The 16,146-nt window shown below is 44.2% G+C and overlaps 1 protein-coding gene and 28 non-coding genes across 29 annotated transcripts in view; 1 reads left to right on the top strand and 28 right to left on the bottom strand.

Annotated features, from left to right (window-relative positions):
* LOC143512591 (ninjurin-1) overlaps window positions 1-16,146 on the top strand; it is a 300,728-nt gene that overhangs the window by 169,655 nt on the left and 114,927 nt on the right. The gene's annotated exons all lie outside the window — the stretch shown is intronic.
* trnat-cgu (transfer RNA threonine (anticodon CGU)) lies at window positions 282-353 on the bottom strand. The gene has a single exon. It is a non-coding gene; the product is annotated as a tRNA-Thr (tRNA).
* Window positions 638-709, bottom strand: trnaa-ugc (transfer RNA alanine (anticodon UGC)). The gene has a single exon. It is a non-coding gene; the product is annotated as a tRNA-Ala (tRNA).
* trnat-cgu (transfer RNA threonine (anticodon CGU)) lies at window positions 1,218-1,289 on the bottom strand. Its single transcript has one exon. It is a non-coding gene; the product is annotated as a tRNA-Thr (tRNA).
* On the bottom strand, window positions 1,574-1,645 carry trnaa-ugc (transfer RNA alanine (anticodon UGC)). The gene has a single exon. It is a non-coding gene; the product is annotated as a tRNA-Ala (tRNA).
* On the bottom strand, window positions 2,154-2,225 carry trnat-cgu (transfer RNA threonine (anticodon CGU)). The gene has a single exon. It is a non-coding gene; the product is annotated as a tRNA-Thr (tRNA).
* On the bottom strand, window positions 2,510-2,581 carry trnaa-ugc (transfer RNA alanine (anticodon UGC)). The gene has a single exon. It is a non-coding gene; the product is annotated as a tRNA-Ala (tRNA).
* On the bottom strand, window positions 3,090-3,161 carry trnat-cgu (transfer RNA threonine (anticodon CGU)). Its single transcript has one exon. It is a non-coding gene; the product is annotated as a tRNA-Thr (tRNA).
* trnaa-ugc (transfer RNA alanine (anticodon UGC)) lies at window positions 4,033-4,104 on the bottom strand. The gene has a single exon. It is a non-coding gene; the product is annotated as a tRNA-Ala (tRNA).
* On the bottom strand, window positions 4,613-4,684 carry trnat-cgu (transfer RNA threonine (anticodon CGU)). The gene has a single exon. It is a non-coding gene; the product is annotated as a tRNA-Thr (tRNA).
* On the bottom strand, window positions 4,969-5,040 carry trnaa-ugc (transfer RNA alanine (anticodon UGC)). Its single transcript has one exon. It is a non-coding gene; the product is annotated as a tRNA-Ala (tRNA).
* Window positions 5,549-5,620, bottom strand: trnat-cgu (transfer RNA threonine (anticodon CGU)). The gene has a single exon. It is a non-coding gene; the product is annotated as a tRNA-Thr (tRNA).
* On the bottom strand, window positions 6,492-6,563 carry trnaa-ugc (transfer RNA alanine (anticodon UGC)). The gene has a single exon. It is a non-coding gene; the product is annotated as a tRNA-Ala (tRNA).
* trnat-cgu (transfer RNA threonine (anticodon CGU)) lies at window positions 7,072-7,143 on the bottom strand. The gene has a single exon. It is a non-coding gene; the product is annotated as a tRNA-Thr (tRNA).
* Window positions 7,428-7,499, bottom strand: trnaa-ugc (transfer RNA alanine (anticodon UGC)). Its single transcript has one exon. It is a non-coding gene; the product is annotated as a tRNA-Ala (tRNA).
* Window positions 8,008-8,079, bottom strand: trnat-cgu (transfer RNA threonine (anticodon CGU)). The gene has a single exon. It is a non-coding gene; the product is annotated as a tRNA-Thr (tRNA).
* Window positions 8,364-8,435, bottom strand: trnaa-ugc (transfer RNA alanine (anticodon UGC)). The gene has a single exon. It is a non-coding gene; the product is annotated as a tRNA-Ala (tRNA).
* On the bottom strand, window positions 8,944-9,015 carry trnat-cgu (transfer RNA threonine (anticodon CGU)). Its single transcript has one exon. It is a non-coding gene; the product is annotated as a tRNA-Thr (tRNA).
* Window positions 9,887-9,958, bottom strand: trnaa-ugc (transfer RNA alanine (anticodon UGC)). The gene has a single exon. It is a non-coding gene; the product is annotated as a tRNA-Ala (tRNA).
* trnat-cgu (transfer RNA threonine (anticodon CGU)) lies at window positions 10,467-10,538 on the bottom strand. Its single transcript has one exon. It is a non-coding gene; the product is annotated as a tRNA-Thr (tRNA).
* On the bottom strand, window positions 10,823-10,894 carry trnaa-ugc (transfer RNA alanine (anticodon UGC)). The gene has a single exon. It is a non-coding gene; the product is annotated as a tRNA-Ala (tRNA).
* On the bottom strand, window positions 11,403-11,474 carry trnat-cgu (transfer RNA threonine (anticodon CGU)). Its single transcript has one exon. It is a non-coding gene; the product is annotated as a tRNA-Thr (tRNA).
* Window positions 12,346-12,417, bottom strand: trnaa-ugc (transfer RNA alanine (anticodon UGC)). Its single transcript has one exon. It is a non-coding gene; the product is annotated as a tRNA-Ala (tRNA).
* Window positions 12,926-12,997, bottom strand: trnat-cgu (transfer RNA threonine (anticodon CGU)). Its single transcript has one exon. It is a non-coding gene; the product is annotated as a tRNA-Thr (tRNA).
* trnaa-ugc (transfer RNA alanine (anticodon UGC)) lies at window positions 13,282-13,353 on the bottom strand. Its single transcript has one exon. It is a non-coding gene; the product is annotated as a tRNA-Ala (tRNA).
* On the bottom strand, window positions 13,862-13,933 carry trnat-cgu (transfer RNA threonine (anticodon CGU)). Its single transcript has one exon. It is a non-coding gene; the product is annotated as a tRNA-Thr (tRNA).
* On the bottom strand, window positions 14,805-14,876 carry trnaa-ugc (transfer RNA alanine (anticodon UGC)). The gene has a single exon. It is a non-coding gene; the product is annotated as a tRNA-Ala (tRNA).
* Window positions 15,385-15,456, bottom strand: trnat-cgu (transfer RNA threonine (anticodon CGU)). The gene has a single exon. It is a non-coding gene; the product is annotated as a tRNA-Thr (tRNA).
* Window positions 15,741-15,812, bottom strand: trnaa-ugc (transfer RNA alanine (anticodon UGC)). Its single transcript has one exon. It is a non-coding gene; the product is annotated as a tRNA-Ala (tRNA).

The raw sequence follows: 16,146 nt of genomic DNA, 5'->3' as shown, positions 1-16,146 counted from the left end.
CTCCTGCAGACTCTATCACATGGAAACCTGATGGTAAACTCAGTAAAGATCATTGAAATACTCAAAACAAAGGTAGAGGTCACATTAGAAATGGATGTAGATGTTCCCGTTGTCTGCCATTTAAAAGGTAAGCACCTTTCCACCAGGCCATTTCAGCTGCTTCTTTGAGAGTCAGACGAGTGCTTGATCACATACAGAGGTCTCTTGTACAAGGACAAAATTGGAAGCAGATATTTTAGTAGTGAATGGACACTATAGACCGTTCGGTCCACTTTCCTTAAAGGCACGAACGGGGATCGAACCCGTGATCTTCGGTTTACGAGACCGACGCCTTACCACTTGGCCACCATGCCATAGAAAAGAGAGAGTCCTTAAATTTGAACCACACACAAACTTATGAGGACATGTGGTAACTCCGACAGCGGAAATGTGAGGAAATGGCAGGAACATGCTCAAAATCACGACACCATTGTGACCTATGTATAACCGAACGGAAACTGAGCATTGTCTATCAATAAGAGAAGCTGCAAGCAACACTATTAAGGCACAAAAAGAGTGAGAGAAATGCACAGCGTCTGAATGTCAGCTCAACCCGAAAGGTTAAAATATAGCCAACCATATCTATAGATAATGCTCATGGAGATGCAGGGGATTGAACCCTGGACCTCATACATGCAAAGCATGAGCTCTTCCACTGAGCTACATCCCCTTGACGTGTGGAACTAATTGGTTGTAGAGCCAAAGAGAATGATTCCAAAGATTTATCAACTAGTCTACAGTTGCCTAATGTATCACTAATCCCTGAAGGGGTGAGAAGGCCTGCCACACCATCAGGAATACTTGGCCCTATAACATAGACTTTGACATACAGCCTCTTAATCTGCAAACTACCTGGAAGCAATGGAGAAATTCTTACCTAGCAAAGCCCAGTTTTCACTCCTGCAGACTCTATCACATGGAAACCTGATGGTAAACTCAGTAAAGATCATTGAAATACTCAAAACAAAGGTAGAGGTCACATTAGAAATGGATGTAGATGTTCCCGTTGTCTGCCATTTAAAAGGTAAGCACCTTTCCACCAGGCCATTTCAGCTGCTTCTTTGAGAGTCAGACGAGTGCTTGATCACATACAGAGGTCTCTTGTACAAGGACAAAATTGGAAGCAGATATTTTAGTAGTGAATGGACACTATAGACCGTTCGGTCCACTTTCCTTAAAGGCACGAACGGGGATCGAACCCGTGATCTTCGGTTTACGAGACCGACGCCTTACCACTTGGCCACCATGCCATAGAAAAGAGAGAGTCCTTAAATTTGAACCACACACAAACTTATGAGGACATGTGGTAACTCCGACAGCGGAAATGTGAGGAAATGGCAGGAACATGCTCAAAATCACGACACCATTGTGACCTATGTATAACCGAACGGAAACTGAGCATCGTCTATCAATAAGAGAAGCTGCAAGCAACACTATTAAGGCACAAAAAGAGTGAGAGAAATGCACAGCGTCTGAATGTCAGCTCAACCCGAAAGGTTAAAATATAGCCAACCATATCTATAGATAATGCTCATGGAGATGCAGGGGATTGAACCCTGGACCTCATACATGCAAAGCATGCGCTCTTCCACTGAGCTACATCCCCTTGACGTGTGGAACTAATTGGTTGTAGAGCCAAAGAGAATGATTCCAAAGATTTATCAACTAGTCTACAGTTGCCTAATGTATCACTACTCCCTGAAGGGGTGAGAAGGCCTGCCACACCATCAGGAATCCTTGGCCCTATAACATAGACTTTGACATACAGCCTCTTAATCTGCAAACTACCTGGAAGCAATGGAGAAATTCTTACCTAGCAAAGCCCAGTTTTCGCTCCTGCAGACTCTATCACATGGAAACCTGATGGTAAACTCAGTAAAGATCATTGAAATACTCAAAACAAAGGTAGAGGTCACATTAGAAATGGATGTAGATGTTCCCGTTGTCTGCCATTTAAAAGGTAAGCACCTTTCCACCAGGCCATTTCAGCTGCTTCTTTGAGAGTCAGACGAGTGCTTGATCACATACAGAGGTCTCTTGTACAAGGACAAAATTGGAAGCAGATATTTTGGTAGTGAATGGACATTATAGACCCTTCGGTCCACTTTCCTTAAAGGCACGAACGAGGATCGAACCCGTGATCTTCGGTTTACGAGACCAACGCCTTACCACTTGGCCACCATGCCACAGAAAAGAGAGAGTCCTTAAATTTGAACCACACACAAACTTATGAGGACATGTGGTAACTCCGACAGCGGAAATGTGAGGAAATGGCAGGAACATGCTCAAAATCACGACACCATTGTGACCTATGTATACCTGAACGGAAACTGAGCATTGTCTATCAATAAGAGAAGCTGCAAGCAACACTATTAAGGCACAAAAAGAGTGAGAGAAATGCACAGCGTCTGAATGTCAGCTCAACCCGAAAGGTTAAAATATAGCCAACCATATCTATAGATAATGCTCATGGAGATGCAGGGGATTGAACCCTGGACCTCATACATGCAAAGCATGCGCTCTTCCACTGAGCTACATCCCCTTGACGTGTGGAACTAATTGGTTGTAGAGCCAAAGAGAATGATTCCAAAGGTTTATCAACTAGTCTACAGTTGCCTAATGTATCACTACTCCCTGAAGGGGTGAGAAGGCCTGCCACACCATCAGGAATCCTTGGCCCTATAACATAGACTTTGACATACAGCCTCTTAATCTGCAAACTACCTGGAAGCAATGGAGAAATTCTTACCTAGCAAAGCCCAGTTTTCGCTCCTGCAGACTCTATCACATGGAAACCTGATGGTAAACTCAGTAAAGATCATTGAAATACTCAAAACAAAGGTAGAGGTCACATTAGAAATGGAGGTAGATGTTCCCGTTGTCTGCCATTTAAAAGGTAAGCACCTTTCCACCAGGCCATTTCAGCTGCTTCTTTGAGAGTCAGACGAGTGCTTGATCACATACAGAGGTCTCTTGTACAAGGACAAAATTGGAAGCAGATATTTTGGTAGTGAATGGACATTATAGACCCTTCGGTCCACTTTCCTTAAAGGCACGAACGGGGATCGAACCCGTGATCTTCGGTTTACGAGACCGACGCCTTACCACTTGGCCACCATGCCATAGAAAAGAGAGAGTGCTTAAATTTGAGCCACACACAAACCTATGAGGGCATGTGGTAACTCCGACAGCGGAAGTGTGTGGAAATGGCTGGAACATGCTCAAAATCACAACACTGTTCTGACCCGTGAATTGATACCAATTCTACCGATTCTACACTGTCCATAGGCTGTAACCAAAATAGCATTGCATAGGCAGCTACCAAAAGGAGAACAGAAGAAGCAACCCATATCTTGGTGACTGGAAGAAAGTTGCACAGTTGAGTCACAGCCGTTTGGGACTCACCCAGGAAAGAGCACTTTTTGGTTGTTGGGGCCTAACAGGAAGCAAGAGTACCTGAGTGTTAAACAATGGCATTCAGGAAACAAGCTATGCTTCATTGAGATGCTGGGGGTCGAAGACAGTTCCTCACACAGGCAAAGCATGCGCTCTACCTCTGAGCTACATCCCCACTTGTAAGGTTGTCTTCAGAATTCTGAAAGAGTCTAGCACAGCAAATACGGCCACCAGAAGCAGTAAAAGGACGAACCCATGAAGCAAGTTATACTTCAGCAGCAGCCATGCCAGAATGTCAAGTTTGCAAGGAACAAAAACAGAATTGAAAACTGACAAAGCACTTTAATGGTCCAATGGCTAACCGGTGATCTTCGGTTACGAAGGCATGTGTTAAAAGCAGCAGTGAACATGCTCAAAAACACGACACCATTGTGACCGATGTATAACCGAACGGAAACTGAGCATCGTCTATCAATAAGAGAAGCTGCAAGCAACACTATTAAGGCACGAAAAGGGTAAGAGAAATGCACAGCGTCTGAATGTCAGCTCAACCCGAAAGGTTAAAATATAGCCAACAATATCTATAGACAATGCTCATGGAGATGCAGGGGATTGAACCCTGGACCTCATACATGCAAAGCATGCGCTCTTCCACTGAGCTACATCCCCTTGACATGTGGAATGAATTGGTTGTAGAGCCAAAGAGAATGATTCCAAAGGTTTATCAACTAGTCTACAGTTGCCTAATGTATCACTAATCCCTGAAGGGGTGAGAAGGCCTGCCACACCATCAGGAATACTTGGCCCTATAACATAGACTTTGACATACAGCCTCTTAATCTGCAAACTACCTGGAAGCAATGGAGAAATTCTTACCTAGCAAAGCCCAGTTTTCACTCCTGCAGACTCTATCACATGGAAACCTGATGGTAAACTCAGTAAAGATCATTGAAATACTCAAAACAAAGGTAGAGGTCACATTAGAAATGGATGTAGATGTTCCCGTTGTCTGCCATTTAAAAGGTAAGCACCTTTCCGCCAGGCCATTTCAGCTGCTTCTTTGAGAGTCAGACGAGTGCTTGATCACATACAGAGGTCTCTTGTACAAGGACAAAATTGGAAGCAGATATTTTAGTAGTGAATGGACACTATAGACCGTTCGGTCCACTTTCCTTAAAGGCACGAACGGGGATCGAACCCGTGATCTTCGGTTTACGAGACCGACGCCTTACCACTTGGCCACCATGCCATAGAAAAGAGAGAGTCCTTAAATTTGAACCACACACAAACTTATGAGGACATGTGGTAACTCCGACAGCGGAAATGTGAGGAAATGGCAGGAACATGCTCAAAATCACGACACCATTGTGACCTATGTATAACCGAACGGAAACTGAGCATTGTCTATCAATAAGAGAAGCTGCAAGCAACACTATTAAGGCACAAAAAGAGTGAGAGAAATGCACAGCGTCTGAATGTCAGCTCAACCCGAAAGGTTAAAATATAGCCAACCATATCTATAGATAATGCTCATGGAGATGCAGGGGATTGAACCCTGGACCTCATACATGCAAAGCATGCGCTCTTCCACTGAGCTACATCCCCTTGACGTGTGGAACTAATTGGTTGTAGAGCCAAAGAGAATGATTCCAAAGATTTATCAACTAGTCTACAGTTGCCTAATGTATCACTACTCCCTGAAGGGGTGAGAAGGCCTGCCACACCATCAGGAATCCTTGGCCCTATAACATAGACTTTGACATACAGCCTCTTAATCTGCAAACTACCTGGAAGCAATGGAGAAATTCTTACCTAGCAAAGCCCAGTTTTCGCTCCTGCAGACTCTATCACATGGAAACCTGATGGTAAACTCAGTAAAGATCATTGAAATACTCAAAACAAAGGTAGAGGTCACATTAGAAATGGATGTAGATGTTCCCGTTGTCTGCCATTTAAAAGGTAAGCACCTTTCCACCAGGCCATTTCAGCTGCTTCTTTGAGAGTCAGACGAGTGCTTGATCACATACAGAGGTCTCTTGTACAAGGACAAAATTGGAAGCAGATATTTTGGTAGTGAATGGACATTATAGACCCTTCGGTCCACTTTCCTTAAAGGCACGAACGAGGATCGAACCCGTGATCTTCGGTTTACGAGACCAACGCCTTACCACTTGGCCACCATGCCACAGAAAAGAGAGAGTGCTTAAATTTGAGCCACACACAAACCTATGAGGGCATGTGGTAACTCCGACAGCGGAAGTGTGTGGAAATGGCTGGAACATGCTCAAAATCACAACACTGTTCTGACCCGTGAATTGATACCAATTCTACCGATTCTACACTGTCCATAGGCTGTAACCAAAATAGCATTGCATAGGCAGCTACCAAAAGGAGAACAGAAGAAGCAACCCATATCTTGGTGACTGGAAGAAAGTTGCACAGTTGAGTCACAGCCGTTTGGGACTCACCCAGGAAAGAGCACTTTTTGGTTGTTGGGGCCTAACAGGAAGCAAGAGTACCTGAGTGTTAAACAATGGCATTCAGGAAACAAGCTATGCTTCATTGAGATGCTGGGGGTCGAAGACAGTTCCTCACACAGGCAAAGCATGCGCTCTACCTCTGAGCTACATCCCCACTTGTAAGGTTGTCTTCAGAATTCTGAAAGAGTCTAGCACAGCAAATACGGCCACCAGAAGCAGTAAAAGGACGAACCCATGAAGCAAGTTATACTTCAGCAGCAGCCATGCCAGAATGTCAAGTTTGCAAGGAACAAAAACAGAATTGAAAACTGACAAAGCACTTTAATGGTCCAATGGCTAACCGGTGATCTTCGGTTACGAAGGCATGTGTTAAAAGCAGCAGTGAACATGCTCAAAAACACGACACCATTGTGACCGATGTATAACCGAACGGAAACTGAGCATCGTCTATCAATAAGAGAAGCTGCAAGCAACACTATTAAGGCACGAAAAGGGTAAGAGAAATGCACAGCGTCTGAATGTCAGCTCAACCCGAAAGGTTAAAATATAGCCAACAATATCTATAGACAATGCTCATGGAGATGCAGGGGATTGAACCCTGGACCTCATACATGCAAAGCATGCGCTCTTCCACTGAGCTACATCCCCTTGACATGTGGAATGAATTGGTTGTAGAGCCAAAGAGAATGATTCCAAAGGTTTATCAACTAGTCTACAGTTGCCTAATGTATCACTAATCCCTGAAGGGGTGAGAAGGCCTGCCACACCATCAGGAATACTTGGCCCTATAACATAGACTTTGACATACAGCCTCTTAATCTGCAAACTACCTGGAAGCAATGGAGAAATTCTTACCTAGCAAAGCCCAGTTTTCACTCCTGCAGACTCTATCACATGGAAACCTGATGGTAAACTCAGTAAAGATCATTGAAATACTCAAAACAAAGGTAGAGGTCACATTAGAAATGGATGTAGATGTTCCCGTTGTCTGCCATTTAAAAGGTAAGCACCTTTCCGCCAGGCCATTTCAGCTGCTTCTTTGAGAGTCAGACGAGTGCTTGATCACATACAGAGGTCTCTTGTACAAGGACAAAATTGGAAGCAGATATTTTAGTAGTGAATGGACACTATAGACCGTTCGGTCCACTTTCCTTAAAGGCACGAACGGGGATCGAACCCGTGATCTTCGGTTTACGAGACCGACGCCTTACCACTTGGCCACCATGCCATAGAAAAGAGAGAGTCCTTAAATTTGAACCACACACAAACTTATGAGGACATGTGGTAACTCCGACAGCGGAAATGTGAGGAAATGGCAGGAACATGCTCAAAATCACGACACCATTGTGACCTATGTATAACCGAACGGAAACTGAGCATTGTCTATCAATAAGAGAAGCTGCAAGCAACACTATTAAGGCACAAAAAGAGTGAGAGAAATGCACAGCGTCTGAATGTCAGCTCAACCCGAAAGGTTAAAATATAGCCAACCATATCTATAGATAATGCTCATGGAGATGCAGGGGATTGAACCCTGGACCTCATACATGCAAAGCATGCGCTCTTCCACTGAGCTACATCCCCTTGACGTGTGGAACTAATTGGTTGTAGAGCCAAAGAGAATGATTCCAAAGATTTATCAACTAGTCTACAGTTGCCTAATGTATCACTACTCCCTGAAGGGGTGAGAAGGCCTGCCACACCATCAGGAATACTTGGCCCTATAACATAGACTTTGACATACAGCCTCTTAATCTGCAAACTACCTGGAAGCAATGGAGAAATTCTTACCTAGCAAAGCCCAGTTTTCACTCCTGCAGACTCTATCACATGGAAACCTGATGGTAAACTCAGTAAAGATCATTGAAATACTCAAAACAAAGGTAGAGGTCACATTAGAAATGGATGTAGATGTTCCCGTTGTCTGCCATTTAAAAGGTAAGCACCTTTCCACCAGGCCATTTCAGCTGCTTCTTTGAGAGTCAGACGAGTGCTTGATCACATACAGAGGTCTCTTGTACAAGGACAAAATTGGAAGCAGATATTTTAGTAGTGAATGGACACTATAGACCGTTCGGTCCACTTTCCTTAAAGGCACGAACGGGGATCGAACCCGTGATCTTCGGTTTACGAGACCGACGCCTTACCACTTGGCCACCATGCCATAGAAAAGAGAGAGTCCTTAAATTTGAACCACACACAAACTTATGAGGACATGTGGTAACTCCGACAGCGGAAATGTGAGGAAATGGCAGGAACATGCTCAAAATCACGACACCATTGTGACCTATGTATAACCGAACGGAAACTGAGCATCGTCTATCAATAAGAGAAGCTGCAAGCAACACTATTAAGGCACAAAAAGAGTGAGAGAAATGCACAGCGTCTGAATGTCAGCTCAACCCGAAAGGTTAAAATATAGCCAACCATATCTATAGATAATGCTCATGGAGATGCAGGGGATTGAACCCTGGACCGCATACATGCAAAGCATGCGCTCTTCCACTGAGCTACATCCCCTTGACGTGTGGAACTAATTGGTTGTAGAGCCAAAGAGAATGATTCCAAAGATTTATCAACTAGTCTACAGTTGCCTAATGTATCACTACTCCCTGAAGGGGTGAGAAGGCCTGCCACACCATCAGGAATCCTTGGCCCTATAACATAGACTTTGACATACAGCCTCTTAATCTGCAAACTACCTGGAAGCAATGGAGAAATTCTTACCTAGCAAAGCCCAGTTTTCGCTCCTGCAGACTCTATCACATGGAAACCTGATGGTAAACTCAGTAAAGATCATTGAAATACTCAAAACAAAGGTAGAGGTCACATTAGAAATGGATGTAGATGTTCCCGTTGTCTGCCATTTAAAAGGTAAGCACCTTTCCACCAGGCCATTTCAGCTGCTTCTTTGAGAGTCAGACGAGTGCTTGATCACATACAGAGGTCTCTTGTACAAGGACAAAATTGGAAGCAGATATTTTGGTAGTGAATGGACATTATAGACCCTTCGGTCCACTTTCCTTAAAGGCACGAACGAGGATCGAACCCGTGATCTTCGGTTTACGAGACCAACGCCTTACCACTTGGCCACCATGCCACAGAAAAGAGAGAGTGCTTAAATTTGAACCACACACAAACCTATGAGGGCATGTGGTAACTCCGACAGCGGAAGTGTGTGGAAATGGCTGGAACATGCTCAAAATCACAACACTGTTCTGACCCGTGAATTGATACCAATTCTACCGATTCTACACTGTCCATAGGCTGTAACCAAAATAGCATTGCATAGGCAGCTACCAAAAGGAGAACAGAAGAAGCAACCCATATCTTGGTGACTGGAAGAAAGTTGCACAGTTGAGTCACAGCCGTTTGGGACTCACCCAGGAAAGAGCACTTTTTGGTTGTTGGGGCCTAACAGGAAGCAAGAGTACCTGAGTGTTAAACAATGGCATTCAGGAAACAAGCTATGCTTCATTGTGATGCTGGGGGTCGAAGACAGTTCCTCACACAGGCAAAGCATGCGCTCTACCTCTGAGCTACATCCCCACTTGTAAGGTTGTCTTCAGAATTCTGAAAGAGTCTAGCACAGCAAATACGGCCACCAGAAGCAGTAAAAGGACGAACCCATGAAGCAAGTTATACTTCAGCAGCAGCCATGCCAGAATGTCAAGTTTGCAAGGAACAAAAACAGAATTGAAAACTGACAAAGCACTTTAATGGTCCAATGGCTAACCGGTGATCTTCGGTTACGAAGGCATGTGTTAAAAGCAGCAGTGAACATGCTCAAAAACACGACACCATTGTGACCGATGTATAACCGAACGGAAACTGAGCATCGTCTATCAATAAGAGAAGCTGCAAGCAACACTATTAAGGCACGAAAAGGGTAAGAGAAATGCACAGCGTCTGAATGTCAGCTCAACCCGAAAGGTTAAAATATAGCCAACAATATCTATAGACAATGCTCATGGAGATGCAGGGGATTGAACCCTGGACCTCATACATGCAAAGCATGCGCTCTTCCACTGAGCTACATCCCCTTGACATGTGGAATGAATTGGTTGTAGAGCCAAAGAGAATGATTCCAAAGGTTTATCAACTAGTCTACAGTTGCCTAATGTATCACTAATCCCTGAAGGGGTGAGAAGGCCTGCCACACCATCAGGAATACTTGGCCCTATAACATAGACTTTGACATACAGCCTCTTAATCTGCAAACTACCTGGAAGCAATGGAGAAATTCTTACCTAGCAAAGCCCAGTTTTCACTCCTGCAGACTCTATCACATGGAAACCTGATGGTAAACTCAGTAAAGATCATTGAAATACTCAAAACAAAGGTAGAGGTCACATTAGAAATGGATGTAGATGTTCCCGTTGTCTGCCATTTAAAAGGTAAGCACCTTTCCGCCAGGCCATTTCAGCTGCTTCTTTGAGAGTCAGACGAGTGCTTGATCACATACAGAGGTCTCTTGTACAAGGACAAAATTGGAAGCAGATATTTTAGTAGTGAATGGACACTATAGACCGTTCGGTCCACTTTCCTTAAAGGCACGAACGGGGATCGAACCCGTGATCTTCGGTTTACGAGACCGACGCCTTACCACTTGGCCACCATGCCATAGAAAAGAGAGAGTCCTTAAATTTGAACCACACACAAACTTATGAGGACATGTGGTAACTCCGACAGCGGAAATGTGAGGAAATGGCAGGAACATGCTCAAAATCACGACACCATTGTGACCTATGTATAACCGAACGGAAACTGAGCATCGTCTATCAATAAGAGAAGCTGCAAGCAACACTATTAAGGCACAAAAAGAGTGAGAGAAATGCACAGCGTCTGAATGTCAGCTCAACCCGAAAGGTTAAAATATAGCCAACCATATCTATAGATAATGCTCATGGAGATGCAGGGGATTGAACCCTGGACCTCATACATGCAAAGCATGCGCTCTTCCACTGAGCTACATCCCCTTGACGTGTGGAACTAATTGGTTGTAGAGCCAAAGAGAATGATTCCAAAGGTTTATCAACTAGTCTACAGTTGCCTAATGTATCACTACTCCCTGAAGGGGTGAGAAGGCCTGCCACACCATCAGGAATCCTTGGCCCTATAACATAGACTTTGACATACAGCCTCTTAATCTGCAAACTACCTGGAAGCAATGGAGAAATTCTTACCTAGCAAAGCCCAGTTTTCGCTCCTGCAGACTCTATCACATGGAAACCTGATGGTAAACTCAGTAAAGATCATTGAAATACTCAAAACAAAGGTAGAGGTCACATTAGAAATGGATGTAGATGTTCCCGTTGTCTGCCATTTAAAAGGTAAGCACCTTTCCACCAGGCCATTTCAGCTGCTTCTTTGAGAGTCAGACGAGTGCTTGATCACATACAGAGGTCTCTTGTACAAGGACAAAATTGGAAGCAGATATTTTGGTAGTGAATGGACATTATAGACCCTTCGGTCCACTTTCCTTAAAGGCACGAACGAGGATCGAACCCGTGATCTTCGGTTTACGAGACCGACGCCTTACCACTTGGCCACCATGCCACAGAAAAGAGAGAGTGCTTAAATTTGAGCCACACACAAACCTATGAGGGCATGTGGTAACTCCGACAGCGGAAGTGTGTGGAAATGGCTGGAACATGCTCAAAATCACAACACTGTTCTGACCCGTGAATTGATACCAATTCTACCGATTCTACACTGTCCATAGGCTGTAACCAAAATACCATTGCATAGGCAGCTACCAAAAGGAGAACAGAAGAAGCAACCCATATCTTGGTGACTGGAAGAAAGTTGCACAGTTGAGTCACAGCCGTTTGGGACTCACCCAGGAAAGAGCACTTTTTGGTTGTTGGGGCCTAACAGGAAGCAAGAGTACCTGAGTGTTAAACAATGGCATTCAGGAAACAAGCTATGCTTCATTGAGATGCTGGGGGTCGAAGACAGTTCCTCACACAGGCAAAGCATGCGCTCTACCTCTGAGCTACATCCCCACTTGTAAGGTTGTCTTCAGAATTCTGAAAGAGTCTAGCACAGCAAATACGGCCACCAGAAGCAGTAAAAGGACGAACCCATGAAGCAAGTTATACTTCAGCAGCAGCCATGCCAGAATGTCAAGTTTGCAAGGAACAAAAACAGAATTGAAAACTGACAAAGCACTTTAATGGTCCAATGGCTAACCGGTGATCTTCGGTTACGAAGGCATGTGTTAAAAGCAGCAGTGAACGTGCTCAAAAACACGACACCATTGTGACCGATGTATAACCGAACGGAAACTGAGCATCGTCTATCAATAAGAGAAGCTGCAAGCAACACTATTAAGGCACGAAAAGGGTAAGAGAAATGCACAGCGTCTGAATGTCAGCTCAACCCGAAAGGTTAAAATATAGCCAACAATATCTATAGACAATGCTCATGGAGATGCAGGGGATTGAACCCTGGACCTCATACATGCAAAGCATGCGCTCTTCCACTGACCTACATCCCCTTGACATGTGGAATGAATTGGTTGTAGAGCCAAAGAGAATGATTCCAAAGGTTTATCAACTAGTCTACAGTTGCCTAATGTATCACTAATCCCTGAAGGGGTGAGAAGGCCTGCCACACCATCAGGAATACTTGGCCCTATAACATAGACTTTGACATACAGCCTCTTAATCTGCAAACTACCTGGAAGCAATGGAGAAATTCTTACCTAGCAAAGACCAGTTTTCACTCCTGCAGACTCTATCACATGGAAACCTGATGGTAAACTCAGTAAAGATCATTGAAATACTCAAAACAAAGGTAGAGGTCACATTAGAAATGGATGTAGATGTTCCCGTTGTCTGCCATTTAAAAGGTAAGCACCTTTCCGCCAGGCCATTTCAGCTGCTTCTTTGAGAGTCAGACGAGTGCTTGATCACATACAGAGGTCTCTTGTACAAGGACAAAATTGGAAGCAGATATTTTAGTAGTGAATGGACACTATAGACCGTTCGGTCCACTTTCCTTAAAGGCACGAACAGGGATCGAACCCGTGATCTTCGGTTTACGAGACCGACGCCTTACCACTTGGCCACCATGCCATAGAAAAGAGAGAGTCCTTAAATTTGAACCACACACAAACTTATGAGGACATGTGGTAACTCCGACAGCGGAAATGTGAGGAAATGGCAGGAACATGCTCAAAATCACGACACCATTGTGACCTATGTATAACCGAACGGAAACTGAGCATCGTCTATCAATAAGAGAAGCTGCAAGCAACACTATTAAGGCACAAAAAGAGTGAGAGAAATGCACAGCGTCTGAATGTCAGCTCAACCCGAAAGGTTAAAATATAGCCAACCATATCTATAGATAATGCTCATGGAGATGCAGGGGATTGAACCCTGGACCTCATACATGCAAAGCATGCGCTCTTCCACTGAGCTACATCCCCTTGACGTGTGGAACTAATTGGTTGTAGAGCCAAAGAGAATGATTCCAAAGATTTATCAACTAGTCTACAGTTGCCTAATGTATCACTACTCCCTGAAGGGGTGAGAAGGCCTGCCACACCATCAGGAATCCTTGGCCCTATAACATAGACTTTGACATACAGCCTCTTAATCTGCAAACTACCTGGAAGCAATGGAGAAATTCTTACCTAGCAAAGCCCAGTTTTCGCTCCTGCAGACTCTATCACATGGAAACCTGATGGTAAACTCAGTAAAGATCATTGAAATACTCAAAACAAAGGTAGAGGTCACATTAGAAATGGATGTAGATGTTCCCGTTGTCTGCCATTTAAAAGGTAAGCACCTTTCCACCAGGCCATTTCAGCTGCTTCTTTGAGAGTCAGACGAGTGCTTGATCACATACAGAGGTCTCTTGTACAAGGACAAAATTGGAAGCAGATATTTTGGTAGTGAATGGACATTATAGACCCTTCGGTCCACTTTCCTTAAAGGCACGAACGAGGATCGAACCCGTGATCTTCGGTTTACGAGACCGACGCCTTACCACTTGGCCACCATGCCATAGAAAAGAGAGAGTGCTTAAATTTGAACCACACACAAACCTATGAGGGCATGTGGTAACTCCGACAGCGGAAGTGTGTGGAAATGGCTGGAACATGCTCAAAATCACAACACTGTTCTGACCCGTGAATTGATACCAATTCTACCGATTCTACACTGTCCATAGGCTGTAACCAAAATAGCATTGCATAGGCAGCTACCAAAAGGAGAACAGAAGAAGCAACCCATATCTTGGTGACTGGAAGAAAGTTGCACAGTTGAGTCACAGCCGTTTGGGACTCACCCAGGAAAGAGCACTTTTTGGTTGTTGGGGCCTAACAGGAAGCAAGAGTACCTGAGTGTTAAACAATGGCATTCAGGAAACAAGCTATGCTTCATTGAGATGCTGGGGGTCGAAGACAGTTCCTCACACAGGCAAAGCATGCGCTCTACCTCTGAGCTACATCCCCACTTGTAAGGTTGTCTTCAGAATTCTGAAAGAGTCTAGCACAGCAAATACGGCCACCAGAAGCAGTAAAAGGACGAACCCATGAAGCAAGTTATACTTCAGCAGCAGCCATGCCAGAATGTCAAGTTTGCAAGGAACAAAAACAGAATTGAAAACTGACAAAGCACTTTAATGGTCCAATGGCTAACCGGTGATCTTCGGTTACGAAGGCATGTGTTAAAAGCAGCAGTGAACATGCTCAAAAACACGACACCATTGTGACCGATGTATAACCGAACGGAAACTGAGCATCGTCTATCAATAAGAGAAGCTGCAAGCAACACTATTAAGGCACGAAAAGGGTAAGAGAAATGCACAGCGTCTGAATGTCAGCTCAACCCGAAAGGTTAAAATATAGCCAACAATATCTATAGACAATGCTCATGGAGATGCAGGGGATTAAACCCTGGACCTCATACATGCAAAGCATGCGCTCTTCCACTGAGCTACATCCCCTTGACATGTGGAATGAATTGGTTGTAGAGCCAAAGAGAATGATTCCAAAGGTTTATCAACTAGTCTACAGTTGCCTAATGTATCACTAATCCCTGAAGGGGTGAGAAGGCCTGCCACACCATCAGGAATACTTGGCCCTATAACATAGACTTTGACATACAGCCTCTTAATCTGCAAACTACCTGGAAGCAATGGAGAAATTCTTACCTAGCAAAGCCCAGTTTTCACTCCTGCAGACTCTATCACATGGAAACCTGATGGTAAACTCAGTAAAGATCATTGAAATACTCAAAACAAAGGTAGAGGTCACATTAGAAATGGATGTAGATGTTCCCGTTGTCTGCCATTTAAAAGGTAAGCACCTTTCCGCCAGGCCATTTCAGCTGCTTCTTTGAGAGTCAGACGAGTGCTTGATCACATACAGAGGTCTCTTGTACAAGGACAAAATTGGAAGCAGATATTTTAGTAGTGAATGGACACTATAGACCGTTCAGTCCACTTTCCTTAAAGGCACGAACGGGGATCGAACCCGTGATCTTCGGTTTACGAGACCGACGCCTTACCACTTGGCCACCATGCCATAGAAAAGAGAGAGTCCTTAAATTTGAACCACACACAAACTTATGAGGACATGTGGTAACTCCGACAGCGGAAATGTGAGGAAATGGCAGGAACATGCTCAAAATCACGACACCATTGTGACCTATGTATACCTGAACGGAAACTGAGCATTGTCTATCAATAAGAGAAGCTGCAAGCAACACTATTAAGGCACAAAAAGAGTGAGAGAAATGCACAGCGTCTGAATGTCAGCTCAACCCGAAAGGTTAAAATATAGCCAACCATATCTATAGATAATGCTCATGGAGATGCAGGGGATTGAACCCTGGACCTCATACATGCAAAGCATGCGCTCTTCCACTGAGCTACATCCCCTTGACGTGTGGAACTAATTGGTTGTAGAGCCAAAGAGAATGATTCCAAAGATTTATCAACTAGTCTACAGTTGCCTAATGTATCACTAATCCCTGAAGGGGTGAGAAGGCCTGCCACACCATCAGGAATACTTGGCCCTATAACATAGACTTTGACATACAGCCTCTTAATCTGCAAACTACCTGGAAGCAATGGAGAAATTCTTACCTAGCAAAGCCCAGTTTTCACTCCTGCAGACTCTATCACATGGAAACCTGATGGTAAACTCAGTAAAGATCATTGAAATACTCAAAACAAAGGTAGAGGTCACATTAGAAATGGATGTAGATGTTCC

This window comes from Brachyhypopomus gauderio, chromosome 4 (genome assembly GCF_052324685.1).
Source record: "Brachyhypopomus gauderio isolate BG-103 chromosome 4, BGAUD_0.2, whole genome shotgun sequence".
Classification (NCBI taxonomy): Eukaryota; Metazoa; Chordata; class Actinopteri; order Gymnotiformes; family Hypopomidae; genus Brachyhypopomus; species Brachyhypopomus gauderio.
The sequence above is the reverse complement of the archived record's forward strand: the minus strand, read 5'-3'. Positions and strand labels throughout refer to the sequence as shown.